Source organism: Pristiophorus japonicus, chromosome 21 (assembly GCF_044704955.1).
Source record: "Pristiophorus japonicus isolate sPriJap1 chromosome 21, sPriJap1.hap1, whole genome shotgun sequence".
In the NCBI taxonomy this organism is placed as follows: domain Eukaryota; kingdom Metazoa; phylum Chordata; class Chondrichthyes; family Pristiophoridae; genus Pristiophorus; species Pristiophorus japonicus.
The window spans coordinates 41,582,557-41,610,349 of NC_091997.1; the positions used below are offsets into that span (position 1 = coordinate 41,582,557).

The 27,793-nt window shown below is 45.0% G+C and overlaps 18 non-coding genes across 18 annotated transcripts; all 18 read left to right on the top strand.

The window, feature by feature from the left end:
• The first annotated feature begins 399 nt into the window (after window positions 1-399).
• Window positions 400-471, top strand: trnac-gca (transfer RNA cysteine (anticodon GCA)). Its single transcript has one exon. It is a non-coding gene; the product is annotated as a tRNA-Cys (tRNA).
• A 1,476-nt stretch (window positions 472-1,947) lies between these two features.
• On the top strand, window positions 1,948-2,019 carry trnac-gca (transfer RNA cysteine (anticodon GCA)). The gene has a single exon. It is a non-coding gene; the product is annotated as a tRNA-Cys (tRNA).
• A 1,476-nt stretch (window positions 2,020-3,495) lies between these two features.
• trnac-gca (transfer RNA cysteine (anticodon GCA)) lies at window positions 3,496-3,567 on the top strand. Its single transcript has one exon. It is a non-coding gene; the product is annotated as a tRNA-Cys (tRNA).
• A 1,476-nt stretch (window positions 3,568-5,043) lies between these two features.
• On the top strand, window positions 5,044-5,115 carry trnac-gca (transfer RNA cysteine (anticodon GCA)). Its single transcript has one exon. It is a non-coding gene; the product is annotated as a tRNA-Cys (tRNA).
• A 1,476-nt stretch (window positions 5,116-6,591) lies between these two features.
• trnac-gca (transfer RNA cysteine (anticodon GCA)) lies at window positions 6,592-6,663 on the top strand. The gene has a single exon. It is a non-coding gene; the product is annotated as a tRNA-Cys (tRNA).
• Window positions 6,664-8,139: 1,476 nt separating this feature from the next.
• trnac-gca (transfer RNA cysteine (anticodon GCA)) lies at window positions 8,140-8,211 on the top strand. Its single transcript has one exon. It is a non-coding gene; the product is annotated as a tRNA-Cys (tRNA).
• Window positions 8,212-9,687: 1,476 nt separating this feature from the next.
• On the top strand, window positions 9,688-9,759 carry trnac-gca (transfer RNA cysteine (anticodon GCA)). Its single transcript has one exon. It is a non-coding gene; the product is annotated as a tRNA-Cys (tRNA).
• A 1,476-nt stretch (window positions 9,760-11,235) lies between these two features.
• trnac-gca (transfer RNA cysteine (anticodon GCA)) lies at window positions 11,236-11,307 on the top strand. Its single transcript has one exon. It is a non-coding gene; the product is annotated as a tRNA-Cys (tRNA).
• Window positions 11,308-12,783: 1,476 nt separating this feature from the next.
• Window positions 12,784-12,855, top strand: trnac-gca (transfer RNA cysteine (anticodon GCA)). Its single transcript has one exon. It is a non-coding gene; the product is annotated as a tRNA-Cys (tRNA).
• Window positions 12,856-14,331: 1,476 nt separating this feature from the next.
• trnac-gca (transfer RNA cysteine (anticodon GCA)) lies at window positions 14,332-14,403 on the top strand. Its single transcript has one exon. It is a non-coding gene; the product is annotated as a tRNA-Cys (tRNA).
• Window positions 14,404-15,879: 1,476 nt separating this feature from the next.
• trnac-gca (transfer RNA cysteine (anticodon GCA)) lies at window positions 15,880-15,951 on the top strand. The gene has a single exon. It is a non-coding gene; the product is annotated as a tRNA-Cys (tRNA).
• A 1,476-nt stretch (window positions 15,952-17,427) lies between these two features.
• Window positions 17,428-17,499, top strand: trnac-gca (transfer RNA cysteine (anticodon GCA)). Its single transcript has one exon. It is a non-coding gene; the product is annotated as a tRNA-Cys (tRNA).
• A 1,476-nt stretch (window positions 17,500-18,975) lies between these two features.
• trnac-gca (transfer RNA cysteine (anticodon GCA)) lies at window positions 18,976-19,047 on the top strand. Its single transcript has one exon. It is a non-coding gene; the product is annotated as a tRNA-Cys (tRNA).
• A 1,476-nt stretch (window positions 19,048-20,523) lies between these two features.
• trnac-gca (transfer RNA cysteine (anticodon GCA)) lies at window positions 20,524-20,595 on the top strand. Its single transcript has one exon. It is a non-coding gene; the product is annotated as a tRNA-Cys (tRNA).
• Window positions 20,596-22,071: 1,476 nt separating this feature from the next.
• Window positions 22,072-22,143, top strand: trnac-gca (transfer RNA cysteine (anticodon GCA)). The gene has a single exon. It is a non-coding gene; the product is annotated as a tRNA-Cys (tRNA).
• A 1,476-nt stretch (window positions 22,144-23,619) lies between these two features.
• On the top strand, window positions 23,620-23,691 carry trnac-gca (transfer RNA cysteine (anticodon GCA)). The gene has a single exon. It is a non-coding gene; the product is annotated as a tRNA-Cys (tRNA).
• Window positions 23,692-25,167: 1,476 nt separating this feature from the next.
• trnac-gca (transfer RNA cysteine (anticodon GCA)) lies at window positions 25,168-25,239 on the top strand. The gene has a single exon. It is a non-coding gene; the product is annotated as a tRNA-Cys (tRNA).
• Window positions 25,240-26,715: 1,476 nt separating this feature from the next.
• Window positions 26,716-26,787, top strand: trnac-gca (transfer RNA cysteine (anticodon GCA)). Its single transcript has one exon. It is a non-coding gene; the product is annotated as a tRNA-Cys (tRNA).
• Window positions 26,788-27,793: the final 1,006 nt, after the last annotated feature.

A 27,793-nucleotide genomic window follows, 5' to 3' on the forward strand; every position in this document is an offset into this window, starting at 1 on the left:
CAGGAATTTCCTATTGAAAGTTACTATTGAATCTGCTTGCATCACACGTGCAGGCAGTGGATTCCAGATCACAAGAGCTCAATTTGTCAGCAAATGTTTTGTGATGTCGCCTCTTGTTCTTTTGTCAATCACCTTAAATTTGTGTCCTCTGGTTACTGATCCTTGTGCAACTGCAAACAATTTTATTTCCAATGTGAAAATCATTGATGATTTTGAAGAGTTGAAAATTTACACTGCATAAATGTTTTTGCCATTTTTGAAAGAAGGTCGAGCGACTTTTTAAAGCAACGATTAGCATGACTTCGTAATTCCTTGAATTCAGCCATTTTTTCATTTACCTTGTGGTTTTCTGCACTATGCAACATTGTATGATGAACACAAGCACATCAGCCTGTGCCTGGGGGTATAGCTCAGTGGTAGAGCATTTGACTGCAGATCAAGAGGTCCCTGGTTCAAATCCAGATGCCCCCTCAGAGTCATTCATGTTGCACAACTAATCATTCTGTGCACCTCAGTGACCATAAGCACTATTTGCCACAAGTGAATCCTTGTGGTGATGAAGGTTGGTTGGAGTTTTGGTGATGGAGGCAGCGAGCAAGTGGTTGCAAACAGCAAGCTCCCACAAACGGCAGTGGGATTAATGAAAACACAATCTGCTTTGCTTGCTGGTTCAGCCCAGGACATCTCAGCTGACCTTCAATTAGTGCCGTGAGATCTTTTATGATCACCTGACAAGGCTGACAAGGCAGGCAAGGCCTCATTTTCACATATCATCTGAAAAATGGCCCCTGCAATAAGGCAGCACTTCCGTCTGTATGAAACTGAAGTCTTAGCCTGGGTTGGGTGCTCACATCTTTAGAGTGGGTGAGCTTGAACCCACAAACTTTTGACTCAGTACTGTGAGTGCTACCACTGAGCCTCAGTGGATGAATAGAGCAAGCAGACTAGGGAAGCATTGTCAGAGCGAAGCAGTGCACCAAGAAAAGTGGGAGATTTATATTGAGTTTGAAAACTTTCCACTGGCAGTGGACGAACCATCTCTTTCTCGCACAGCAGGGTTTTGTCCCCAGACGGGCATTAATCTGAAGCACAGGCCAGCGAGACCTTCCCCCATATGTTAATGACCTCGTGCCGGGAATGAGGCTGTGGGCATGGATTGCGGCATTGTGAGGATTGGGTGAATATCTGGCTCGGCATGAAAGGTGCCCCAATGAAGAAAGGCTGGACCTTGTGCGGAAAGCTCATGGTGATATCTGTTAGTTAATTTGCATTGAAGCTCATGGGACACTTGTTATCTGAGAGGGGCTGGAGCATTTGACTACACCTCAAGAGGTCCCTGGTTTGTATCCATGTTCCCTCTCATGAACTCCTATCCTATCACAATAAATCTAACCTACACATACCTTCCTCTTCACCGTGTCCATAATTATCCTGGATTGATATCGCTTTCAAGGCGAACATTTTGCCCATTTTGCCTGTGTTGTGTGTTTGGCAGAGCTGTGTAATTAATCGCACTCCCCTTCTGTTTCCCTGTTGATGGATCCCTTTCAGGAATTTCCTATTGAAAGTTACTATTGAATCTGCTTGCATCACACGTGCAGGCAGTGGATTCCAGATCACAAGAGCTCAATTTGTCAGCAAATGTTTTGTGATGTCGCCTCTTGTTCTTTTGTCAATCACCTTAAATTTGTGTCCTCTGGTTACTGATCCTTGTGCAACTGCAAACAATTTTATTTCCAATGTGAAAATCATTGATGATTTTGAAGAGCTGAAAATTTACACTGCATAAATGTTTTTGCCATTTTTGAAAGAAGGTCGAGCGACTTTTTAAAGCAACGATTAGCATGACTTCGTAATTCCTTGAATTCAGCCATTTTTTCATTTACCTTGTGGTTTTCTGCACTATGCAACATTGTATGATGAACACAAGCACATCAGCCTGTGCCTGGGGGTATAGCTCAGTGGTAGAGCATTTGACTGCAGATCAAGAGGTCCCTGGTTCAAATCCAGATGCCCCCTCAGAGTCATTCATGTTGCACAACTAATCATTCTGTGCACCTCAGTGAGCATAAGCACTATTTGCCACAAGTGAATCCTTGTGGTGATGAAGGTCGATTGGAGTTTTGGTGATGGAGGCAGCGAGCAAGTGGTTGCAAACAGCAAGCTCCCACAAACGGCAGTGGGATTAATGAAAACACAATCTGCTTTGCTTGCTGGTTCAGCCCAGGTCATCTCAGCTGACCTTCAATTAGTGCCGTGAGATCTTTTATGATCACCTGACAAGGCTGACAAGGCAGGCAAGGCCTCATTTTCACATATCATCTGAAAAATGGTCCCTGCAATAAGGCAGCACTTCCGTCTGTATGAAACTGAAGTCTTAGCCTGGGTTGGGTGCTCACATCTTTAGAGTGGGTGAGCTTGAACCCACAAACTTTTGACTCAGTACTGTGAGTGCTACCACTGAGCCTCAGTGGATGAATAGAGCAAGCAGACTAGGGAAGCATTGTCAGAGCGAAGCAGTGCACCAAGAAAAGTGGGAGATTTATATTGAGTTTGAAAACTTTCCACTGGCAGTGGACGAACCATCTCTTTCTCGCACAGCAGGGTTTTGTCCCCAGACGGGCATTAATCTGAAGCACAGGCCAGCGAGACCTTCCCCCATATGTTAATGACCTCGTGCCGGGAATGAGGCTGTGGGCATGGATTGCGGCATTGTGAGGATTGGGTGAATATCTGGCTCGGCATGAAAGGTGCCCCAATGAAGAAAGGCTGGACCTTGTGCGGAAAGCTCATGGTGATATCTGTTAGTTAATTTGCATTGAAGCTCATGGGACACTTGTTATCTGAGAGGGGCTGGAGCATTTGACTACACCTCAAGAGGTCCCTGGTTTGTATCCATGTTCCCTCTCATGAACTCCTATCCTATCACAATAAATCTAACCTACACATACCTTCCTCTTCACCGTGTCCATAATTATCCTGGATTGATATCGCTTTCAAGGCGAACATTTTGCCCATTTTGCCTGTGTTGTGTGTTTGGCAGAGCTGTGTAATTAATCGCACTCCCCTTCTGTTTCCCTGTTGATGGATCCCTTTCAGGAATTTCCTATTGAAAGTTACTATTGAATCTGCTTGCATCACACGTGCAGGCAGTGGATTCCAGATCACAAGAGCTCAATTTGTCAGCAAATGTTTTGTGATGTCGCCTCTTGTTCTTTTGTCAATCACCTTAAATTTGTGTCCTCTGGTTACTGATCCTTGTGCAACTGCAAACAATTTTATTTCCAATGTGAAAATCATTGATGATTTTGAAGAGCTGAAAATTTACACTGCATAAATGTTTTTGCCATTTTTGAAAGAAGGTCGAGCGACTTTTTAAAGCAACGATTAGCATGACTTCGTAATTCCTTGAATTCAGCCATTTTTTCATTTACCTTGTGGTTTTCTGCACTATGCAACATTGTATGATGAACACAAGCACATCAGCCTGTGCCTGGGGGTATAGCTCAGTGGTAGAGCATTTGACTGCAGATCAAGAGGTCCCTGGTTCAAATCCAGATGCCCCCTCAGAGTCATTCATGTTGCACAACTAATCATTCTGTGCTCCTCAGTGACCATAAGCACTATTTGCCACAAGTGAATCCTTGTGGTGATGAAGGTCGATTGGAGTTTTGGTGATGGAGGCAGCGAGCAAGTGGTTGCAAACAGCAAGCTCCCACAAACGGCAGTGGGATTAATGAAAACACAATCTGCTTTGCTTGCTGGTTCAGCCCAGGACATCTCAGCTGACCTTCAATTAGTGCCGTGAGATCTTTTATGATCACCTGACAAGGCTGACAAGGCAGGCAAGGCCTCATTTTCACATATCATCTGAAAAATGGCCCCTGCAATAAGGCAGCACTTCCGTCTGTATGAAACTGAAGTCTTAGCCTGGGTTGGGTGCTCACATCTTTAGAGTGGGTGAGCTTGAACCCACAAACTTTTGACTCAGTACTGTGAGTGCTACCACTGAGCCTCAGTGGATGAATAGAGCAAGCAGAGTAGGGAAGCATTGTCAGAGCGAAGCAGTGCACCAAGAAAAGTGGGAGATTTATATTGAGTTTGAAAACTTTCCACTGGCAGTGGACGAACCATCTCTTTCTCGCACAGCAGGGTTTTGTCCCCAGACGGGCATTAATCTGAAGCACAGGCCAGCGAGACCTTCCCCCATATGTTAATGACCTCGTGCCGGGAATGAGGCTGTGGGCATGGATTGCGGCATTGTGAGGATTGGGTGAATATCTGGCTCGGCATGAAAGGTGCCCCAATGAAGAAAGGCTGGACCTTGTGCGGAAAGCTCATGGTGATATCTGTTAGTTAATTTGCATTGAAGCTCATGGGACACTTGTTATCTGAGAGGGGCTGGAGCATTTGACTACACCTCAAGAGGTCCCTGGTTTGTATCCATGTTCCCTCTCATGAACTCCTATCCTATCACAATAAATCTAACCTACACATACCTTCCTCTTCACCGTGTCCATAATTATCCTGGATTGATATCGCTTTCAAGGCGAACATTTTGCCCATTTTGCCTGTGTTGTGTGTTTGGCAGAGCTGTGTAATTAATCGCACTCCCCTTCTGTTTCCCTGTTGATGGATCCCTTTCAGGAATTTCCTATTGAAAGTTACTATTGAATCTGCTTGCATCACACGTGCAGGCAGTGGATTCCAGATCACAAGAGCTCAATTTGTCAGCAAATGTTTTGTGATGTCGCCTCTTGTTCTTTTGTCAATCACCTTAAATTTGTGTCCTCTGGTTACTGATCCTTGTGCAACTGCAAACAATTTTATTTCCAATGTGAAAATCATTGATGATTTTGAAGAGCTGAAAATTTACACTGCATAAATGTTTTTGCCATTTTTGAAAGAAGGTCGAGCGACTTTTTAAAGCAACGATTAGCATGACTTCGTAATTCCTTGAATTCAGCCATTTTTTCATTTACCTTGTGGTTTTCTGCACTATGCAACATTGTATGATGAACACAAGCACATCAGCCTGTGCCTGGGGGTATAGCTCAGTGGTAGAGCATTTGACTGCAGATCAAGAGGTCCCTGGTTCAAATCCAGATGCCCCCTCAGAGTCATTCATGTTGCACAACTAATCATTCTGTGCACCTCAGTGACCATAAGCACTATTTGCCACAAGTGAATCCTTGTGGTGATGAAGGTTGATTGGAGTTTTGGTGATGGAGGCAGCGAGCAAGTGGTTGCAAACAGCAAGCTCCCACAAACGGCAGTGGGATTAATGAAAACACAATCTGCTTTGCTTGCTGGTTCAGCCCAGGACATCTCAGCTGACCTTCAATTAGTGCCGTGAGATCTTTTATGATCACCTGACAAGGCTGACAAGGCAGGCAAGGCCTCATTTTCACATATCATCTGAAAAATGGCCCCTGCAATAAGGCAGCACTTCCGTCTGTATGAAACTGAAGTCTTAGCCTGGGTTGGGTGCTCACATCTTTAGAGTGGGTGAGCTTGAACCCACAAACTTTTGACTCAGTACTGTGAGTGCTACCACTGAGCCTCAGTGGATGAATAGAGCAAGCAGAGTAGGGAAGCATTGTCAGAGCGAAGCAGTGCACCAAGAAAAGTGGGAGATTTATATTGAGTTTGAAAACTTTCCACTGGCAGTGGACGAACCATCTCTTTCTCGCACAGCAGGGTTTTGTCCCCAGACGGGCATTAATCTGAAGCACAGGCCAGCGAGACCTTCCCCCATATGTTAATGACCTCGTGCCGGGAATGAGGCTGTGGGCATGGATTGCGGCATTGTGAGGATTGGGTGAATATCTGGCTCGGCATGAAAGGTGCCCCAATGAAGAAAGGCTGGACCTTGTGCGGAAAGCTCATGGTGATATCTGTTAGTTAATTTGCATTGAAGCTCATGGGACACTTGTTATCTGAGAGGGGCTGGAGCATTTGACTACACCTCAAGAGGTCCCTGGTTTGTATCCATGTTCCCTCTCATGAACTCCTATCCTATCACAATAAATCTAACCTACACATACCTTCCTCTTCACCGTGTCCATAATTATCCTGGATTGATATCGCTTTCAAGGCGAACATTTTGCCCATTTTGCCTGTGTTGTGTGTTTGGCAGAGCTGTGTAATTAATCGCACTCCCCTTCTGTTTCCCTGTTGATGGATCCCTTTCAGGAATTTCCTATTGAAAGTTACTATTGAATCTGCTTGCATCACACGTGCAGGCAGTGGATTCCAGATCACAAGAGCTCAATTTGTCAGCAAATGTTTTGTGATGTCGCCTCTTGTTCTTTTGTCAATCACCTTAAATTTGTGTCCTCTGGTTACTGATCCTTGTGCAACTGCAAACAATTTTATTTCCAATGTGAAAATCATTGATGATTTTGAAGAGCTGAAAATTTACACTGCATAAATGTTTTTGCCATTTTTGAAAGAAGGTCGAGCGACTTTTTAAAGCAACGATTAGCATGACTTCGTAATTCCTTGAATTCAGCCATTTTTTCATTTACCTTGTGGTTTTCTGCACTATGCAACATTGTATGATGAACACAAGCACATCAGCCTGTGCCTGGGGGTATAGCTCAGTGGTAGAGCATTTGACTGCAGATCAAGAGGTCCCTGGTTCAAATCCAGATGCCCCCTCAGAGTCATTCATGTTGCACAACTAATTATTCTGTGCACCTCAGTGACCATAAGCACTATTTGCCACAAGTGAATCCTTGTGGTGATGAAGGTCGATTGGAGTTTTGGTGATGGAGGCAGCGAGCAAGTGGTTGCAAACAGCAAGCTCCCACAAACGGCAGTGGGATTAATGAAAACACAATCTGCTTTGCTTGCTGGTTCAGCCCAGGACATCTCAGCTGACCTTCAATTAGTGCCGTGAGATCTTTTATGATCACCTGACAAGGCTGACAAGGCAGGCAAGGCCTCATTTTCACATATCATCTGAAAAATGGCCCCTGCAATAAGGCAGCACTTCCGTCTGTATGAAACTGAAGTCTTAGCCTGGGTTGGGTGCTCACATCTTTAGAGTGGGTGAGCTTGAACCCACAAACTTTTGACTCAGTACTGTGAGTGCTACCACTGAGCCTCAGTGGATGAATAGAGCAAGCAGACTAGGGAAGCATTGTCAGAGCGAAGCAGTGCACCAAGAAAAGTGGGAGATTTATATTGAGTTTGAAAACTTTCCACTGGCAGTGGACGAACCATCTCTTTCTCGCACAGCAGGGCTTTGTCCCCAGACGGGCATTAATCTGAAGCACAGGCCAGCGAGACCTTCCCCCATATGTTAATGACCTCGTGCCGGGAATGAGGCTGTGGGCATGGATTGCGGCATTGTGAGGATTGGGTGAATATCTGGCTCGGCATGAAAGGTGCCCCAATGAAGAAAGGCTGGACCTTGTGCGGAAAGCTCATGGTGATATCTGTTAGTTAATTTGCATTGAAGCTCATGGGACACTTGTTATCTGAGAGGGGCTGGAGCATTTGACTACACCTCAAGAGGTCCCTGGTTTGTATCCATGTTCCCTCTCATGAACTCCTATCCTATCACAATAAATCTAACCTACACATACCTTCCTCTTCACCGTGTCCATAATTATCCTGGATTGATATCGCTTTCAAGGCGAACATTTTGCCCATTTTGCCTGTGTTGTGTGTTTGGCAGAGCTGTGTAATTAATCGCACTCCCCTTCTGTTTCCCTGTTGATGGATCCCTTTCAGGAATTTCCTATTGAAAGTTACTATTGAATCTGCTTGCATCACACGTGCAGGCAGTGGATTCCAGATCACAAGAGCTCAATTTGTCAGCAAATGTTTTGTGATGTCGCCTCTTGTTCTTTTGTCAATCACCTTAAATTTGTGTCCTCTGGTTACTGATCCTTGTGCAACTGCAAACAATTTTATTTCCAATGTGAAAATCATTGATGATTTTGAAGAGCTGAAAATTTACACTGCATAAATGTTTTTGCCATTTTTGAAAGAAGGTCGAGCGACTTTTTAAAGCAACGATTAGCATGACTTCGTAATTCCTTGAATTCAGCCATTTTTTCATTTACCTTGTGGTTTTCTGCACTATGCAACATTGTATGATGAACACAAGCACATCAGCCTGTGCCTGGGGGTATAGCTCAGTGGTAGAGCATTTGACTGCAGATCAAGAGGTCCCTGGTTCAAATCCAGATGCCCCCTCAGAGTCATTCATGTTGCACAACTAATCATTCTGTGCACCTCAGTGACCATAAGCACTATTTGCCACAAGTGAATCCTTGTGGTGATGAAGGTTGGTTGGAGTTTTGGTGATGGAGGCAGCGAGCAAGTGGTTGCAAACAGCAAGCTCCCACAAACGGCAGTGGGATTAATGAAAACACAATCTGCTTTGCTTGCTGGTTCAGCCCAGGTCATCTCAGCTGACCTTCAATTAGTGCCGTGAGATCTTTTATGATCACCTGACAAGGCTGACAAGGCAGGCAAGGCCTCATTTTCACATATCATCTGAAAAATGGCCCCTGCAATAAGGCAGCACTTCCGTCTGTATGAAACTGAAGTCTTAGCCTGGGTTGGGTGCTCACATCTTTAGAGTGGGTGAGCTTGAACCCACAAACTTTTGACTCAGTACTGTGAGTGCTACCACTGAGCCTCAGTGGATGAATAGAGCAAGCAGAGTAGGGAAGCATTGTCAGAGCGAAGCAGTGCACCAAGAAAAGTGGGAGATTTATATTGAGTTTGAAAACTTTCCACTGGCAGTGGACGAACCATCTCTTTCTCGCACAGCAGGGTTTTGTCCCCAGACGGGCATTAATCTGAAGCACAGGCCAGCGAGACCTTCCCCCATATGTTAATGACCTCGTGCCGGGAATGAGGCTGTGGGCATGGATTGCGGCATTGTGAGGATTGGGTGAATATCTGGCTCGGCATGAAAGGTGCCCCAATGAAGAAAGGCTGGACCTTGTGCGGAAAGCTCATGGTGATATCTGTTAGTTAATTTGCATTGAAGCTCATGGGACACTTGTTATCTGAGAGGGGCTGGAGCATTTGACTACACCTCAAGAGGTCCCTGGTTTGTATCCATGTTCCCTCTCATGAACTCCTATCCTATCACAATAAATCTAACCTACACATACCTTCCTCTTCACCGTGTCCATAATTATCCTGGATTGATATCGCTTTCAAGGCGAACATTTTGCCCATTTTGCCTGTGTTGTGTGTTTGGCAGAGCTGTGTAATTAATCGCACTCCCCTTCTGTTTCCCTGTTGATGGATCCCTTTCAGGAATTTCCTATTGAAAGTTACTATTGAATCTGCTTGCATCACACGTGCAGGCAGTGGATTCCAGATCACAAGAGCTCAATTTGTCAGCAAATGTTTTGTGATGTCGCCTCTTGTTCTTTTGTCAATCACCTTAAATTTGTGTCCTCTGGTTACTGATCCTTGTGCAACTGCAAACAATTTTATTTCCAATGTGAAAATCATTGATGATTTTGAAGAGCTGAAAATTTACACTGCATAAATGTTTTTGCCATTTTTGAAAGAAGGTCGAGCGACTTTTTAAAGCAACGATTAGCATGACTTCGTAATTCCTTGAATTCAGCCATTTTTTCATTTACCTTGTGGTTTTCTGCACTATGCAACATTGTATGATGAACACAAGCACATCAGCCTGTGCCTGGGGGTATAGCTCAGTGGTAGAGCATTTGACTGCAGATCAAGAGGTCCCTGGTTCAAATCCAGATGCCCCCTCAGAGTCATTCATGTTGCACAACTAATCATTCTGTGCACCTCAGTGACCATAAGCACTATTTGCCACAAGTGAATCCTTGTGGTGATGAAGGTTGGTTGGAGTTTTGGTGATGGAGGCAGCGAGCAAGTGGTTGCAAACAGCAAGCTCCCACAAACGGCAGTGGGATTAATGAAAACACAATCTGCTTTGCTTGCTGGTTCAGCCCAGGTCATCTCAGCTGACCTTCAATTAGTGCCGTGAGATCTTTTATGATCACCTGACAAGGCTGACAAGGCAGGCAAGGCCTCATTTTCACATATCATCTGAAAAATGGCCCCTGCAATAAGGCAGCACTTCCGTCTGTATGAAACTGAAGTCTTAGCCTGGGTTGGGTGCTCACATCTTTAGAGTGGGTGAGCTTGAACCCACAAACTTTTGACTCAGTACTGTGAGTGCTACCACTGAGCCTCAGTGGATGAATAGAGCAAGCAGACTAGGGAAGCATTGTCAGAGCGAAGCAGTGCACCAAGAAAAGTGGGAGATTTATATTGAGTTTGAAAACTTTCCACTGGCAGTGGACGAACCATCTCTTTCTCGCACAGCAGGGTTTTGTCCCCAGACGGGCATTAATCTGAAGCACAGGCCAGCGAGACCTTCCCCCATATGTTAATGACCTCGTGCCGGGAATGAGGCTGTGGGCATGGATTGCGGCATTGTGAGGATTGGGTGAATATCTGGCTCGGCATGAAAGGTGCCCCAATGAAGAAAGGCTGGACCTTGTGCGGAAAGCTCATGGTGATATCTGTTAGTTAATTTGCATTGAAGCTCATGGGACACTTGTTATCTGAGAGGGGCTGGAGCATTTGACTACACCTCAAGAGGTCCCTGGTTTGTATCCATGTTCCCTCTCATGAACTCCTATCCTATCACAATAAATCTAACCTACACATACCTTCCTCTTCACCGTGTCCATAATTATCCTGGATTGATATCGCTTTCAAGGCGAACATTTTGCCCATTTTGCCTGTGTTGTGTGTTTGGCAGAGCTGTGTAATTAATCGCACTCCCCTTCTGTTTCCCTGTTGATGGATCCCTTTCAGGAATTTCCTATTGAAAGTTACTATTGAATCTGCTTGCATCACACGTGCAGGCAGTGGATTCCAGATCACAAGAGCTCAATTTGTCAGCAAATGTTTTGTGATGTCGCCTCTTGTTCTTTTGTCAATCACCTTAAATTTGTGTCCTCTGGTTACTGATCCTTGTGCAACTGCAAACAATTTTATTTCCAATGTGAAAATCATTGATGATTTTGAAGAGCTGAAAATTTACACTGCATAAATGTTTTTGCCATTTTTGAAAGAAGGTCGAGCGACTTTTTAAAGCAACGATTAGCATGACTTCGTAATTCCTTGAATTCAGCCATTTTTTCATTTACCTTGTGGTTTTCTGCACTATGCAACATTGTATGATGAACACAAGCACATCAGCCTGTGCCTGGGGGTATAGCTCAGTGGTAGAGCATTTGACTGCAGATCAAGAGGTCCCTGGTTCAAATCCAGATGCCCCCTCAGAGTCATTCATGTTGTACAACTAATCATTCTGTGCTCCTCAGTGACCGTAAGCACTATTTGCCACAAGTGAATCCTTGTGGTGATGAAGGTTGGTTGGAGTTTTGGTGATGGAGGCAGCGAGCAAGTGGTTGCAAACAGCAAGCTCCCACAAACGGCAGTGGGATTAATGAAAACACAATCTGCTTTGCTTGCTGGTTCAGCCCAGGTCATCTCAGCTGACCTTCAATTAGTGCCGTGAGATCTTTTATGATCACCTGACAAGGCTGACAAGGCAGGCAAGGCCTCATTTTCACATATCATCTGAAAAATGGCCCCTGCAATAAGGCAGCACTTCCGTCTGTATGAAACTGAAGTCTTAGCCTGGGTTGGGTGCTCACATCTTTAGAGTGGGTGAGCTTGAACCCACAAACTTTTGACTCAGTACTGTGAGTGCTACCACTGAGCCTCAGTGGATGAATAGAGCAAGCAGACTAGGGAAGCATTGTCAGAGCGAAGCAGTGCACCAAGAAAAGTGGGAGATTTATATTGAGTTTGAAAACTTTCCACTGGCAGTGGACGAACCATCTCTTTCTCGCACAGCAGGGTTTTGTCCCCAGACGGGCATTAATCTGAAGCACAGGCCAGCGAGACCTTCCCCCATATGTTAATGACCTCGTGCCGGGAATGAGGCTGTGGGCATGGATTGCGGCATTGTGAGGATTGGGTGAATATCTGGCTCGGCATGAAAGGTGCCCCAATGAAGAAAGGCTGGACCTTGTGCGGAAAGCTCATGGTGATATCTGTTAGTTAATTTGCATTGAAGCTCATGGGACACTTGTTATCTGAGAGGGGCTGGAGCATTTGACTACACCTCAAGAGGTCCCTGGTTTGTATCCATGTTCCCTCTCATGAACTCCTATCCTATCACAATAAATCTAACCTACACATACCTTCCTCTTCACCGTGTCCATAATTATCCTGGATTGATATCGCTTTCAAGGCGAACATTTTGCCCATTTTGCCTGTGTTGTGTGTTTGGCAGAGCTGTGTAATTAATCGCACTCCCCTTCTGTTTCCCTGTTGATGGATCCCTTTCAGGAATTTCCTATTGAAAGTTACTATTGAATCTGCTTGCATCACACGTGCAGGCAGTGGATTCCAGATCACAAGAGCTCAATTTGTCAGCAAATGTTTTGTGATGTCGCCTCTTGTTCTTTTGTCAATCACCTTAAATTTGTGTCCTCTGGTTACTGATCCTTGTGCAACTGCAAACAATTTTATTTCCAATGTGAAAATCATTGATGATTTTGAAGAGCTGAAAATTTACACTGCATAAATGTTTTTGCCATTTTTGAAAGAAGGTCGAGCGACTTTTTAAAGCAACGATTAGCATGACTTCGTAATTCCTTGAATTCAGCCATTTTTTCATTTACCTTGTGGTTTTCTGCACTATGCAACATTGTATGATGAACACAAGCACATCAGCCTGTGCCTGGGGGTATAGCTCAGTGGTAGAGCATTTGACTGCAGATCAAGAGGTCCCTGGTTCAAATCCAGATGCCCCCTCAGAGTCATTCATGTTGTACAACTAATCATTCTGTGCTCCTCAGTGACCGTAAGCACTATTTGCCACAAGTGAATCCTTGTGGTGATGAAGGTTGGTTGGAGTTTTGGTGATGGAGGCAGCGAGCAAGTGGTTGCAAACAGCAAGCTCCCACAAACGGCAGTGGGATTAATGAAAACACAATCTGCTTTGCTTGCTGGTTCAGCCCAGGTCATCTCAGCTGACCTTCAATTAGTGCCGTGAGATCTTTTATGATCACCTGACAAGGCTGACAAGGCAGGCAAGGCCTCATTTTCACATATCATCTGAAAAATGGCCCCTGCAATAAGGCAGCACTTCCGTCTGTATGAAACTGAAGTCTTAGCCTGGGTTGGGTGCTCACATCTTTAGAGTGGGTGAGCTTGAACCCACAAACTTTTGACTCAGTACTGTGAGTGCTACCACTGAGCCTCAGTGGATGAATAGAGCAAGCAGACTAGGGAAGCATTGTCAGAGCGAAGCAGTGCACCAAGAAAAGTGGGAGATTTATATTGAGTTTGAAAACTTTCCACTGGCAGTGGACGAACCATCTCTTTCTCGCACAGCAGGGTTTTGTCCCCAGACGGGCATTAATCTGAAGCACAGGCCAGCGAGACCTTCCCCCATATGTTAATGACCTCGTGCCGGGAATGAGGCTGTGGGCATGGATTGCGGCATTGTGAGGATTGGGTGAATATCTGGCTCGGCATGAAAGGTGCCCCAATGAAGAAAGGCTGGACCTTGTGCGGAAAGCTCATGGTGATATCTGTTAGTTAATTTGCATTGAAGCTCATGGGACACTTGTTATCTGAGAGGGGCTGGAGCATTTGACTACACCTCAAGAGGTCCCTGGTTTGTATCCATGTTCCCTCTCATGAACTCCTATCCTATCACAATAAATCTAACCTACACATACCTTCCTCTTCACCGTGTCCATAATTATCCTGGATTGATATCGCTTTCAAGGCGAACATTTTGCCCATTTTGCCTGTGTTGTGTGTTTGGCAGAGCTGTGTAATTAATCGCACTCCCCTTCTGTTTCCCTGTTGATGGATCCCTTTCAGGAATTTCCTATTGAAAGTTACTATTGAATCTGCTTGCATCACACGTGCAGGCAGTGGATTCCAGATCACAAGAGCTCAATTTGTCAGCAAATGTTTTGTGATGTCGCCTCTTGTTCTTTTGTCAATCACCTTAAATTTGTGTCCTCTGGTTACTGATCCTTGTGCAACTGCAAACAATTTTATTTCCAATGTGAAAATCATTGATGATTTTGAAGAGCTGAAAATTTGCACTGCATAAATGTTTTTGCCATTTTTGAAAGAAGGTCGAGCGACTTTTTAAAGCAACGATTAGCATGACTTCGTAATTCCTTGAATTCAGCCATTTTTTCATTTACCTTGTGGTTTTCTGCACTATGCAACATTGTATGATGAACACAAGCACATCAGCCTGTGCCTGGGGGTATAGCTCAGTGGTAGAGCATTTGACTGCAGATCAAGAGGTCCCTGGTTCAAATCCAGATGCCCCCTCAGAGTCATTCATGTTGCACAACTAATCATTCTGTGCACCTCAGTGAGCATAAGCACTATTTGCCACAAGTGAATCCTTGTGGTGATGAAGGTCGATTGGAGTTTTGGTGATGGAGGCAGCGAGCAAGTGGTTGCAAACAGCAAGCTCCCACAAACGGCAGTGGGATTAATGAAAACACAATCTGCTTTGCTTGCTGGTTCAGCCCAGGACATCTCAGCTGACCTTCAATTAGTGCCGTGAGATCTTTTATGATCACCTGACAAGGCTGACAAGGCAGGCAAGGCCTCATTTTCACATATCATCTGAAAAATGGCCCCTGCAATAAGGCAGCACTTCCGTCTGTATGAAACTGAAGTCTTAGCCTGGGTTGGGTGCTCACATCTTTAGAGTGGGTGAGCTTGAGCCCACAAACTTTTGACTCAGTACTGTGAGTGCTACCACTGAGCCTCAGTGGATGAATAGAGCAAGCAGACTAGGGAAGCATTGTCAGAGCGAAGCAGTGCACCAAGAAAAGTGGGAGATTTATATTGAGTTTGAAAACTTTCCACTGGCAGTGGACGAACCATCTCTTTCTCGCACAGCAGGGTTTTGTCCCCAGACGGGCATTAATCTGAAGCACAGGCCAGCGAGACCTTCCCCCATATGTTAATGACCTCGTGCCGGGAATGAGGCTGTGGGCATGGATTGCGGCATTGTGAGGATTGGGTGAATATCTGGCTCGGCATGAAAGGTGCCCCAATGAAGAAAGGCTGGACCTTGTGCGGAAAGCTCATGGTGATATCTGTTAGTTAATTTGCATTGAAGCTCATGGGACACTTGTTATCTGAGAGGGGCTGGAGCATTTGACTACACCTCAAGAGGTCCCTGGTTTGTATCCATGTTCCCTCTCATGAACTCCTATCCTATCACAATAAATCTAACCTACACATACCTTCCTCTTCACCGTGTCCATAATTATCCTGGATTGATATCGCTTTCAAGGCGAACATTTTGCCCATTTTGCCTGTGTTGTGTGTTTGGCAGAGCTGTGTAATTAATCGCACTCCCCTTCTGTTTCCCTGTTGATGGATCCCTTTCAGGAATTTCCTATTGAAAGTTACTATTGAATCTGCTTGCATCACACGTGCAGGCAGTGGATTCCAGATCACAAGAGCTCAATTTGTCAGCAAATGTTTTGTGATGTCGCCTCTTGTTCTTTTGTCAATCACCTTAAATTTGTGTCCTCTGGTTACTGATCCTTGTGCAACTGCAAACAATTTTATTTCCAATGTGAAAATCATTGATGATTTTGAAGAGCTGAAAATTTACACTGCATAAATGTTTTTGCCATTTTTGAAAGAAGGTCGAGCGACTTTTTAAAGCAACGATTAGCATGACTTCGTAATTCCTTGAATTCAGCCATTTTTTCATTTACCTTGTGGTTTTCTGCACTATGCAACATTGTATGATGAACACAAGCACATCAGCCTGTGCCTGGGGGTATAGCTCAGTGGTAGAGCATTTGACTGCAGATCAAGAGGTCCCTGGTTCAAATCCAGATGCCCCCTCAGAGTCATTCATGTTGCACAACTAATCATTCTGTGCACCTCAGTGACCATAAGCACTATTTGCCACAAGTGAATCCTTGTGGTGATGAAGGTTGATTGGAGTTGTGGTGATGGAGGCAGCGAGCAAGTGGTTGCAAACAGCAAGCTCCCACAAACGGCAGTGGGATTAATGAAAACACAATCTGCTTTGCTTGCTGGTTCAGCCCAGGTCATCTCAGCTGACCTTCAATTAGTGCCGTGAGATCTTTTATGATCACCTGACAAGGCTGACAAGGCAGGCAAGGCCTCATTTTCACATATCATCTGAAAAATGGCCCCTGCAATAAGGCAGCACTTCCGTCTGTATGAAACTGAAGTCTTAGCCTGGGTTGGGTGCTCACATCTTTAGAGTGGGTGAGCTTGAACCCACAAACTTTTGACTCAGTACTGTGAGTGCTACCACTGAGCCTCAGTGGATGAATAGAGCAAGCAGACTAGGGAAGCATTGTCAGAGCGAAGCAGTGCACCAAGAAAAGTGGGAGATTTATATTGAGTTTGAAAACTTTCCACTGGCAGTGGACGAACCATCTCTTTCTCGCACAGCAGGGTTTTGTCCCCAGACGGGCATTAATCTGAAGCACAGGCCAGCGAGACCTTCCCCCATATGTTAATGACCTCGTGCCGGGAATGAGGCTGTGGGCATGGATTGCGGCATTGTGAGGATTGGGTGAATATCTGGCTCGGCATGAAAGGTGCCCCAATGAAGAAAGGCTGGACCTTGTGCGGAAAGCTCATGGTGATATCTGTTAGTTAATTTGCATTGAAGCTCATGGGACACTTGTTATCTGAGAGGGGCTGGAGCATTTGACTACACCTCAAGAGGTCCCTGGTTTGTATCCATGTTCCCTCTCATGAACTCCTATCCTATCACAATAAATCTAACCTACACATACCTTCCTCTTCACCGTGTCCATAATTATCCTGGATTGATATCGCTTTCAAGGCGAACATTTTGCCCATTTTGCCTGTGTTGTGTGTTTGGCAGAGCTGTGTAATTAATCGCACTCCCCTTCTGTTTCCCTGTTGATGGATCCCTTTCAGGAATTTCCTATTGAAAGTTACTATTGAATCTGCTTGCATCACACGTGCAGGCAGTGGATTCCAGATCACAAGAGCTCAATTTGTCAGCAAATGTTTTGTGATGTCGCCTCTTGTTCTTTTGTCAATCACCTTAAATTTGTGTCCTCTGGTTACTGATCCTTGTGCAACTGCAAACAATTTTATTTCCAATGTGAAAATCATTGATGATTTTGAAGAGCTGAAAATTTACACTGCATAAATGTTTTTGCCATTTTTGAAAGAAGGTCGAGCGACTTTTTAAAGCAACGATTAGCATGACTTCGTAATTCCTTGAATTCAGCCATTTTTTCATTTACCTTGTGGTTTTCTGCACTATGCAACATTGTATGATGAACACAAGCACATCAGCCTGTGCCTGGGGGTATAGCTCAGTGGTAGAGCATTTGACTGCAGATCAAGAGGTCCCTGGTTCAAATCCAGATGCCCCCTCAGAGTCATTCATGTTGCACAACTAATCATTCTGTGCACCTCAGTGACCATAAGCACTATTTGCCACAAGTGAATCCTTGTGGTGATGAAGGTTGGTTGGAGTTTTGGTGATGGAGGCAGCGAGCAAGTGGTTGCAAACAGCAAGCTCCCACAAACGGCAGTGGGATTAATGAAAACACAATCTGCTTTGCTTGCTGGTTCAGCCCAGGTCATCTCAGCTGACCTTCAATTAGTGCCGTGAGATCTTTTATGATCACCTGACAAGGCTGACAAGGCAGGCAAGGCCTCATTTTCACATATCATCTGAAAAATGGCCCCTGCAATAAGGCAGCACTTCCGTCTGTATGAAACTGAAGTCTTAGCCTGGGTTGGGTGCTCACATCTTTAGAGTGGGTGAGCTTGAACCCACAAACTTTTGACTCAGTACTGTGAGTGCTACCACTGAGCCTCAGTGGATGAATAGAGCAAGCAGACTAGGGAAGCATTGTCAGAGCGAAGCAGTGCACCAAGAAAAGTGGGAGATTTATATTGAGTTTGAAAACTTTCCACTGGCAGTGGACGAACCATCTCTTTCTCGCACAGCAGGGTTTTGTCCCCAGACGGGCATTAATCTGAAGCACAGGCCAGCGAGACCTTCCCCCATATGTTAATGACCTCGTGCCGGGAATGAGGCTGTGGGCATGGATTGCGGCATTGTGAGGATTGGGTGAATATCTGGCTCGGCATGAAAGGTGCCCCAATGAAGAAAGGCTGGACCTTGTGCGGAAAGCTCATGGTGATATCTGTTAGTTAATTTGCATTGAAGCTCATGGGACACTTGTTATCTGAGAGGGGCTGGAGCATTTGACTACACCTCAAGAGGTCCCTGGTTTGTATCCATGTTCCCTCTCATGAACTCCTATCCTATCACAATAAATCTAACCTACACATACCTTCCTCTTCACCGTGTCCATAATTATCCTGGATTGATATCGCTTTCAAGGCGAACATTTTGCCCATTTTGCCTGTGTTGTGTGTTTGGCAGAGCTGTGTAATTAATCGCACTCCCCTTCTGTTTCCCTGTTGATGGATCCCTTTCAGGAATTTCCTATTGAAAGTTACTATTGAATCTGCTTGCATCACACGTGCAGGCAGTGGATTCCAGATCACAAGAGCTCAATTTGTCAGCAAATGTTTTGTGATGTCGCCTCTTGTTCTTTTGTCAATCACCTTAAATTTGTGTCCTCTGGTTACTGATCCTTGTGCAACTGCAAACAATTTTATTTCCAATGTGAAAATCATTGATGATTTTGAAGAGCTGAAAATTTACACTGCATAAATGTTTTTGCCATTTTTGAAAGAAGGTCGAGCGACTTTTTAAAGCAACGATTAGCATGACTTCGTAATTCCTTGAATTCAGCCATTTTTTCATTTACCTTGTGGTTTTCTGCACTATGCAACATTGTATGATGAACACAAGCACATCAGCCTGTGCCTGGGGGTATAGCTCAGTGGTAGAGCATTTGACTGCAGATCAAGAGGTCCCTGGTTCAAATCCAGATGCCCCCTCAGAGTCATTCATGTTGTACAACTAATCATTCTGTGCTCCTCAGTGACCGTAAGCACTATTTGCCACAAGTGAATCCTTGTGGTGATGAAGGTTGGTTGGAGTTTTGGTGATGGAGGCAGCGAGCAAGTGGTTGCAAACAGCAAGCTCCCACAAACGGCAGTGGGATTAATGAAAACACAATCTGCTTTGCTTGCTGGTTCAGCCCAGGTCATCTCAGCTGACCTTCAATTAGTGCCGTGAGATCTTTTATGATCACCTGACAAGGCTGACAAGGCAGGCAAGGCCTCATTTTCACATATCATCTGAAAAATGGCCCCTGCAATAAGGCAGCACTTCCGTCTGTATGAAACTGAAGTCTTAGCCTGGGTTGGGTGCTCACATCTTTAGAGTGGGTGAGCTTGAACCCACAAACTTTTGACTCAGTACTGTGAGTGCTACCACTGAGCCTCAGTGGATGAATAGAGCAAGCAGACTAGGGAAGCATTGTCAGAGCGAAGCAGTGCACCAAGAAAAGTGGGAGATTTATATTGAGTTTGAAAACTTTCCACTGGCAGTGGACGAACCATCTCTTTCTCGCACAGCAGGGTTTTGTCCCCAGACGGGCATTAATCTGAAGCACAGGCCAGCGAGACCTTCCCCCATATGTTAATGACCTCGTGCCGGGAATGAGGCTGTGGGCATGGATTGCGGCATTGTGAGGATTGGGTGAATATCTGGCTCGGCATGAAAGGTGCCCCAATGAAGAAAGGCTGGACCTTGTGCGGAAAGCTCATGGTGATATCTGTTAGTTAATTTGCATTGAAGCTCATGGGACACTTGTTATCTGAGAGGGGCTGGAGCATTTGACTACACCTCAAGAGGTCCCTGGTTTGTATCCATGTTCCCTCTCATGAACTCCTATCCTATCACAATAAATCTAACCTACACATACCTTCCTCTTCACCGTGTCCATAATTATCCTGGATTGATATCGCTTTCAAGGCGAACATTTTGCCCATTTTGCCTGTGTTGTGTGTTTGGCAGAGCTGTGTAATTAATCGCACTCCCCTTCTGTTTCCCTGTTGATGGATCCCTTTCAGGAATTTCCTATTGAAAGTTACTATTGAATCTGCTTGCATCACACGTGCAGGCAGTGGATTCCAGATCACAAGAGCTCAATTTGTCAGCAAATGTTTTGTGATGTCGCCTCTTGTTCTTTTGTCAATCACCTTAAATTTGTGTCCTCTGGTTACTGATCCTTGTGCAACTGCAAACAATTTTATTTCCAATGTGAAAATCATTGATGATTTTGAAGAGCTGAAAATTTACACTGCATAAATGTTTTTGCCATTTTTGAAAGAAGGTCGAGCGACTTTTTAAAGCAACGATTAGCATGACTTCGTAATTCCTTGAATTCAGCCATTTTTTCATTTACCTTGTGGTTTTCTGCACTATGCAACATTGTATGATGAACACAAGCACATCAGCCTGTGCCTGGGGGTATAGCTCAGTGGTAGAGCATTTGACTGCAGATCAAGAGGTCCCTGGTTCAAATCCAGATGCCCCCTCAGAGTCATTCATGTTGTACAACTAATCATTCTCTGCTCCTCAGTGACCGTAAGCACTATTTGCCACAAGTGAATCCTTGTGGTGATGAAGGTTGGTTGGAGTTTTGGTGATGGAGGCAGCGAGCAAGTGGTTGCAAACAGCAAGCTCCCACAAACGGCAGTGGGATTAATGAAAACACAATCTGCTTTGCTTGCTGGTTCAGCCCAGGTCATCTCAGCTGACCTTCAATTAGTGCCGTGAGATCTTTTATGATCACCTGACAAGGCTGACAAGGCAGGCAAGGCCTCATTTTCACATATCATCTGAAAAATGGCCCCTGCAATAAGGCAGCACTTCCGTCTGTATGAAACTGAAGTCTTAGCCTGGGTTGGGTGCTCACATCTTTAGAGTGGGTGAGCTTGAACCCACAAACTTTTGACTCAGTACTGTGAGTGCTACCACTGAGCCTCAGTGGATGAATAGAGCAAGCAGACTAGGGAAGCATTGTCAGAGCGAAGCAGTGCACCAAGAAAAGTGGGAGATTTATATTGAGTTTGAAAACTTTCCACTGGCAGTGGACGAACCATCTCTTTCTCGCACAGCAGGGTTTTGTCCCCAGACGGGCATTAATCTGAAGCACAGGCCAGCGAGACCTTCCCCCATATGTTAATGACCTCGTGCCGGGAATGAGGCTGTGGGCATGGATTGCGGCATTGTGAGGATTGGGTGAATATCTGGCTCGGCATGAAAGGTGCCCCAATGAAGAAAGGCTGGACCTTGTGCGGAAAGCTCATGGTGATATCTGTTAGTTAATTTGCATTGAAGCTCATGGGACACTTGTTATCTGAGAGGGGCTGGAGCATTTGACTACACCTCAAGAGGTCCCTGGTTTGTATCCATGTTCCCTCTCATGAACTCCTATCCTATCACAATAAATCTAACCTACACATACCTTCCTCTTCACCGTGTCCATAATTATCCTGGATTGATATCGCTTTCAAGGCGAACATTTTGCCCATTTTGCCTGTGTTGTGTGTTTGGCAGAGCTGTGTAATTAATCGCACTCCCCTTCTGTTTCCCTGTTGATGGATCCCTTTCAGGAATTTCCTATTGAAAGTTACTATTGAATCTGCTTGCATCACACGTGCAGGCAGTGGATTCCAGATCACAAGAGCTCAATTTGTCAGCAAATGTTTTGTGATGTCGCCTCTTGTTCTTTTGTCAATCACCTTAAATTTGTGTCCTCTGGTTACTGATCCTTGTGCAACTGCAAACAATTTTATTTCCAATGTGAAAATCATTGATGATTTTGAAGAGCTGAAAATTTACACTGCATAAATGTTTTTGCCATTTTTGAAAGAAGGTCGAGCGACTTTTTAAAGCAACGATTAGCATGACTTCGTAATTCCTTGAATTCAGCCATTTTTTCATTTACCTTGTGGTTTTCTGCACTATGCAACATTGTATGATGAACACAAGCACATCAGCCTGTGCCTGGGGGTATAGCTCAGTGGTAGAGCATTTGACTGCAGATCAAGAGGTCCCTGGTTCAAATCCAGATGCCCCCTCAGAGTCATTCATGTTGTACAACTAATCATTCTGTGCTCCTCAGTGACCGTAAGCACTATTTGCCACAAGTGAATCCTTGTGGTGATGAAGGTTGGTTGGAGTTTTGGTGATGGAGGCAGCGAGCAAGTGGTTGCAAACAGCAAGCTCCCACAAACGGCAGTGGGATTAATGAAAACACAATCTGCTTTGCTTGCTGGTTCAGCCCAGGTCATCTCAGCTGACCTTCAATTAGTGCCGTGAGATCTTTTATGATCACCTGACAAGGCTGACAAGGCAGGCAAGGCCTCATTTTCACATATCATCTGAAAAATGGCCCCTGCAATAAGGCAGCACTTCCGTCTGTATGAAACTGAAGTCTTAGCCTGGGTTGGGTGCTCACATCTTTAGAGTGGGTGAGCTTGAACCCACAAACTTTTGACTCAGTACTGTGAGTGCTACCACTGAGCCTCAGTGGATGAATAGAGCAAGCAGACTAGGGAAGCATTGTCAGAGCGAAGCAGTGCACCAAGAAAAGTGGGAGATTTATATTGAGTTTGAAAACTTTCCACTGGCAGTGGACGAACCATCTCTTTCTCGCACAGCAGGGTTTTGTCCCCAGACGGGCATTAATCTGAAGCACAGGCCAGCGAGACCTTCCCCCATATGTTAATGACCTCGTGCCGGGAATGAGGCTGTGGGCATGGATTGCGGCATTGTGAGGATTGGGTGAATATCTGGCTCGGCATGAAAGGTGCCCCAATGAAGAAAGGCTGGACCTTGTGCGGAAAGCTCATGGTGATATCTGTTAGTTAATTTGCATTGAAGCTCATGGGACACTTGTTATCTGAGAGGGGCTGGAGCATTTGACTACACCTCAAGAGGTCCCTGGTTTGTATCCATGTTCCCTCTCATGAACTCCTATCCTATCACAATAAATCTAACCTACACATACCTTCCTCTTCACCGTGTCCATAATTATCCTGGATTGATATCGCTTTCAAGGCGAACATTTTGCCCATTTTGCCTGTGTTGTGTGTTTGGCAGAGCTGTGTAATTAATCGCACTCCCCTTCTGTTTCCCTGTTGATGGATCCCTTTCAGGAATTTCCTATTGAAAGTTACTATTGAATCTGCTTGCATCACACGTGCAGGCAGTGGATTCCAGATCACAAGAGCTCAATTTGTCAGCAAATGTTTTGTGATGTCGCCTCTTGTTCTTTTGTCAATCACCTTAAATTTGTGTCCTCTGGTTACTGATCCTTGTGCAACTGCAAACAATTTTATTTCCAATGTGAAAATCATTGATGATTTTGAAGAGCTGAAAATTTGCACTGCATAAATGTTTTTGCCATTTTTGAAAGAAGGTCGAGCGACTTTTTAAAGCAACGATTAGCATGACTTCGTAATTCCTTGAATTCAGCCATTTTTTCATTTACCTTGTGGTTTTCTGCACTATGCAACATTGTATGATGAACACAAGCACATCAGCCTGTGCCTGGGGGTATAGCTCAGTGGTAGAGCATTTGACTGCAGATCAAGAGGTCCCTGGTTCAAATCCAGATGCCCCCTCAGAGTCATTCATGTTGCACAACTAATCATTCTGTGCACCTCAGTGACCATAAGCACTATTTGCCACAAGTGAATCCTTGTGGTGATGAAGGTCGATTGGAGTTTTGGTGATGGAGGCAGCGAGCAAGTGGTTGCAAACAGCAAGCTCCCACAAACGGCAGTGGGATTAATGAAAACACAATCTGCTTTGCTTGCTGGTTCAGCCCAGGACATCTCAGCTGACCTTCAATTAGTGCCGTGAGATCTTTTATGATCACCTGACAAGGCTGACAAGGCAGGCAAGGCCTCATTTTCACATATCATCTGAAAAATGGCCCCTGCAATAAGGCAGCACTTCCGTCTGTATGAAACTGAAGTCTTAGCCTGGGTTGGGTGCTCACATCTTTAGAGTGGGTGAGCTTGAGCCCACAAACTTTTGACTCAGTACTGTGAGTGCTACCACTGAGCCTCAGTGGATGAATAGAGCAAGCAGACTAGGGAAGCATTGTCAGAGCGAAGCAGTGCACCAAGAAAAGTGGGAGATTTATATTGAGTTTGAAAACTTTCCACTGGCAGTGGACGAACCATCTCTTTCTCGCACAGCAGGGTTTTGTCCCCAGACGGGCATTAATCTGAAGCACAGGCCAGCGAGACCTTCCCCCATATGTTAATGACCTCGTGCCGGGAATGAGGCTGTGGGCATGGATTGCGGCATTGTGAGGATTGGGTGAATATCTGGCTCGGCATGAAAGGTGCCCCAATGAAGAAAGGCTGGACCTTGTGCGGAAAGCTCATGGTGATATCTGTTAGTTAATTTGCATTGAAGCTCATGGGACACTTGTTATCTGAGAGGGGCTGGAGCATTTGACTACACCTCAAGAGGTCCCTGGTTTGTATCCATGTTCCCTCTCATGAACTCCTATCCTATCACAATAAATCTAACCTACACATACCTTCCTCTTCACCGTGTCCATAATTATCCTGGATTGATATCGCTTTCAAGGCGAACATTTTGCCCATTTTGCCTGTGTTGTGTGTTTGGCAGAGCTGTGTAATTAATCGCACTCCCCTTCTGTTTCCCTGTTGATGGATCCCTTTCAGGAATTTCCTATTGAAAGTTACTATTGAATCTGCTTGCATCACACGTGCAGGCAGTGGATTCCAGATCACAAGAGCTCAATTTGTCAGCAAATGTTTTGTGATGTCGCCTCTTGTTCTTTTGTCAATCACCTTAAATTTGTGTCCTCTGGTTACTGATCCTTGTGCAACTGCAAACAATTTTATTTCCAATGTGAAAATCATTGATGATTTTGAAGAGCTGAAAATTTACACTGCATAAATGTTTTTGCCATTTTTGAAAGAAGGTCGAGCGACTTTTTAAAGCAACGATTAGCATGACTTCGTAATTCCTTGAATTCAGCCATTTTTTCATTTACCTTGTGGTTTTCTGCACTATGCAACATTGTATGATGAACACAAGCACATCAGCCTGTGCCTGGGGGTATAGCTCAGTGGTAGAGCATTTGACTGCAGATCAAGAGGTCCCTGGTTCAAATCCAGATGCCCCCTCAGAGTCATTCATGTTGCACAACTAATCATTCTGTGCACCTCAGTGAGCATAAGCACTATTTGCCACAAGTGAATCCTTGTGGTGATGAAGGTTGATTGGAGTTGTGGTGATGGAGGCAGCGAGCAAGTGGTTGCAAACAGCAAGCTCCCACAAACGGCAGTGGGATTAATGAAAACACAATCTGCTTTGCTTGCTGGTTCAGCCCAGGTCATCTCAGCTGACCTTCAATTAGTGCCGTGAGATCTTTTATGATCACCTGACAAGGCTGACAAGGCAGGCAAGGCCTCATTTTCACATATCATCTGAAAAATGGCCCCTGCAATAAGGCAGCACTTCCGTCTGTATGAAACTGAAGTCTTAGCCTGGGTTGGGTGCTCACATCTTTAGAGTGGGTGAGCTTGAACCCACAAACTTTTGACTCAGTACTGTGAGTGCTACCACTGAGCCTCAGTGGATGAATAGAGCAAGCAGACTAGGGAAGCATTGTCAGAGCGAAGCAGTGCACCAAGAAAAGTGGGAGATTTATATTGAGTTTGAAAACTTTCCACTGGCAGTGGACGAACCATCTCTTTCTCGCACAGCAGGGTTTTGTCCCCAGACGGGCATTAATCTGAAGCACAGGCCAGCGAGACCTTCCCCCATATGTTAATGACCTCGTGCCGGGAATGAGGCTGTGGGCATGGATTGCGGCATTGTGAGGATTGGGTGAATATCTGGCTCGGCATGAAAGGTGCCCCAATGAAGAAAGGCTGGACCTTGTGCGGAAAGCTCATGGTGATATCTGTTAGTTAATTTGCATTGAAGCTCATGGGACACTTGTTATCTGAGAGGGGCTGGAGCATTTGACTACACCTCAAGAGGTCCCTGGTTTGTATCCATGTTCCCTCTCATGAACTCCTATCCTATCACAATAAATCTAACCTACACATACCTTCCTCTTCACCGTGTCCATAATTATCCTGGATTGATATCGCTTTCAAGGCGAACATTTTGCCCATTTTGCCTGTGTTGTGTGTTTGGCAGAGCTGTGTAATTAATCGCACTCCCCTTCTGTTTCCCTGTTGATGGATCCCTTTCAGGAATTTCCTATTGAAAGTTACTATTGAATCTGCTTGCATCACACGTGCAGGCAGTGGATTCCAGATCACAAGAGCTCAATTTGTCAGCAAATGTTTTGTGATGTCGCCTCTTGTTCTTTTGTCAATCACCTTAAATTTGTGTCCTCTGGTTACTGATCCTTGTGCAACTGCAAACAATTTTATTTCCAATGTGAAAATCATTGATGATTTTGAAGAGCTGAAAATTTACACTGCATAAATGTTTTTGCCATTTTTGAAAGAAGGTCGAGCGACTTTTTAAAGCAACGATTAGCATGACTTCGTAATTCCTTGAATTCAGCCATTTTTTCATTTACCTTGTGGTTTTCTGCACTATGCAACATTGTATGATGAACACAAGCACATCAGCCTGTGCCTGGGGGTATAGCTCAGTGGTAGAGCATTTGACTGCAGATCAAGAGGTCCCTGGTTCAAATCCAGATGCCCCCTCAGAGTCATTCATGTTGTACAACTAATCATTCTGTGCTCCTCAGTGACCGTAAGCACTATTTGCCACAAGTGAATCCTTGTGGTGATGAAGGTCGATTGGAGTTTTGGTGATGGAGGCAGCGAGCAAGTGGTTGCAAACAGCAAGCTCCCACAAACGGCAGTGGGATTAATGAAAACACAATCTGCTTTGCTTGCTGGTTCAGCCCAGGACATCTCAGCTGACCTTCAATTAGTGCCGTGAGATCTTTTATGATCACCTGACAAGGCTGACAAGGCAGGCAAGGCCTCATTTTCACATATCATCTGAAAAATGGCCCCTGCAATAAGGCAGCACTTCCGTCTGTATGAAACTGAAGTCTTAGCCTGGGTTGGATGCTCACATCTTTAGAGTGGGTGAGCTTGAACCCACAAACTTTTGACTCAGTACTGTGAGTGCTACCACTGAGCCTCAGTGGATGAATAGAGCAAGCAGACTAGGGAAGCATTGTCAGAGCGAAGCAGTGCACCAAGAAAAGTGGGAGATTTATATTGAGTTTGAAAACTTTCCACTGGCAGTGGACGAACCATCTCTTTCTCGCACAGCAGGGTTTTGTCCCCAGACGGGCATTAATCTGAAGCACAGGCCAGCGAGACCTTCCCCCATATGTTAATGACCTCGTGCCGGGAATGAGGCTGTGGGCATGGATTGCGGCATTGTGAGGATTGGGTGAATATCTGGCTCGGCATGAAAGGTGCCCCAATGAAGAAAGGCTGGACCTTGTGCGGAAAGCTCATGGTGATATCTGTTAGTTAATTTGCATTGAAGCTCATGGGACACTTGTTATCTGAGAGGGGCTGGAGCATTTGACTACACCTCAAGAGGTCCCTGGTTTGTATCCATGTTCCCTCTCATGAACTCCTATCCTATCACAATAAATCTAACCTACACATACCTTCCTCTTCACCGTGTCCATAATTATCCTGGATTGATATCGCTTTCAAGGCGAACATTTTGCCCATTTTGCCT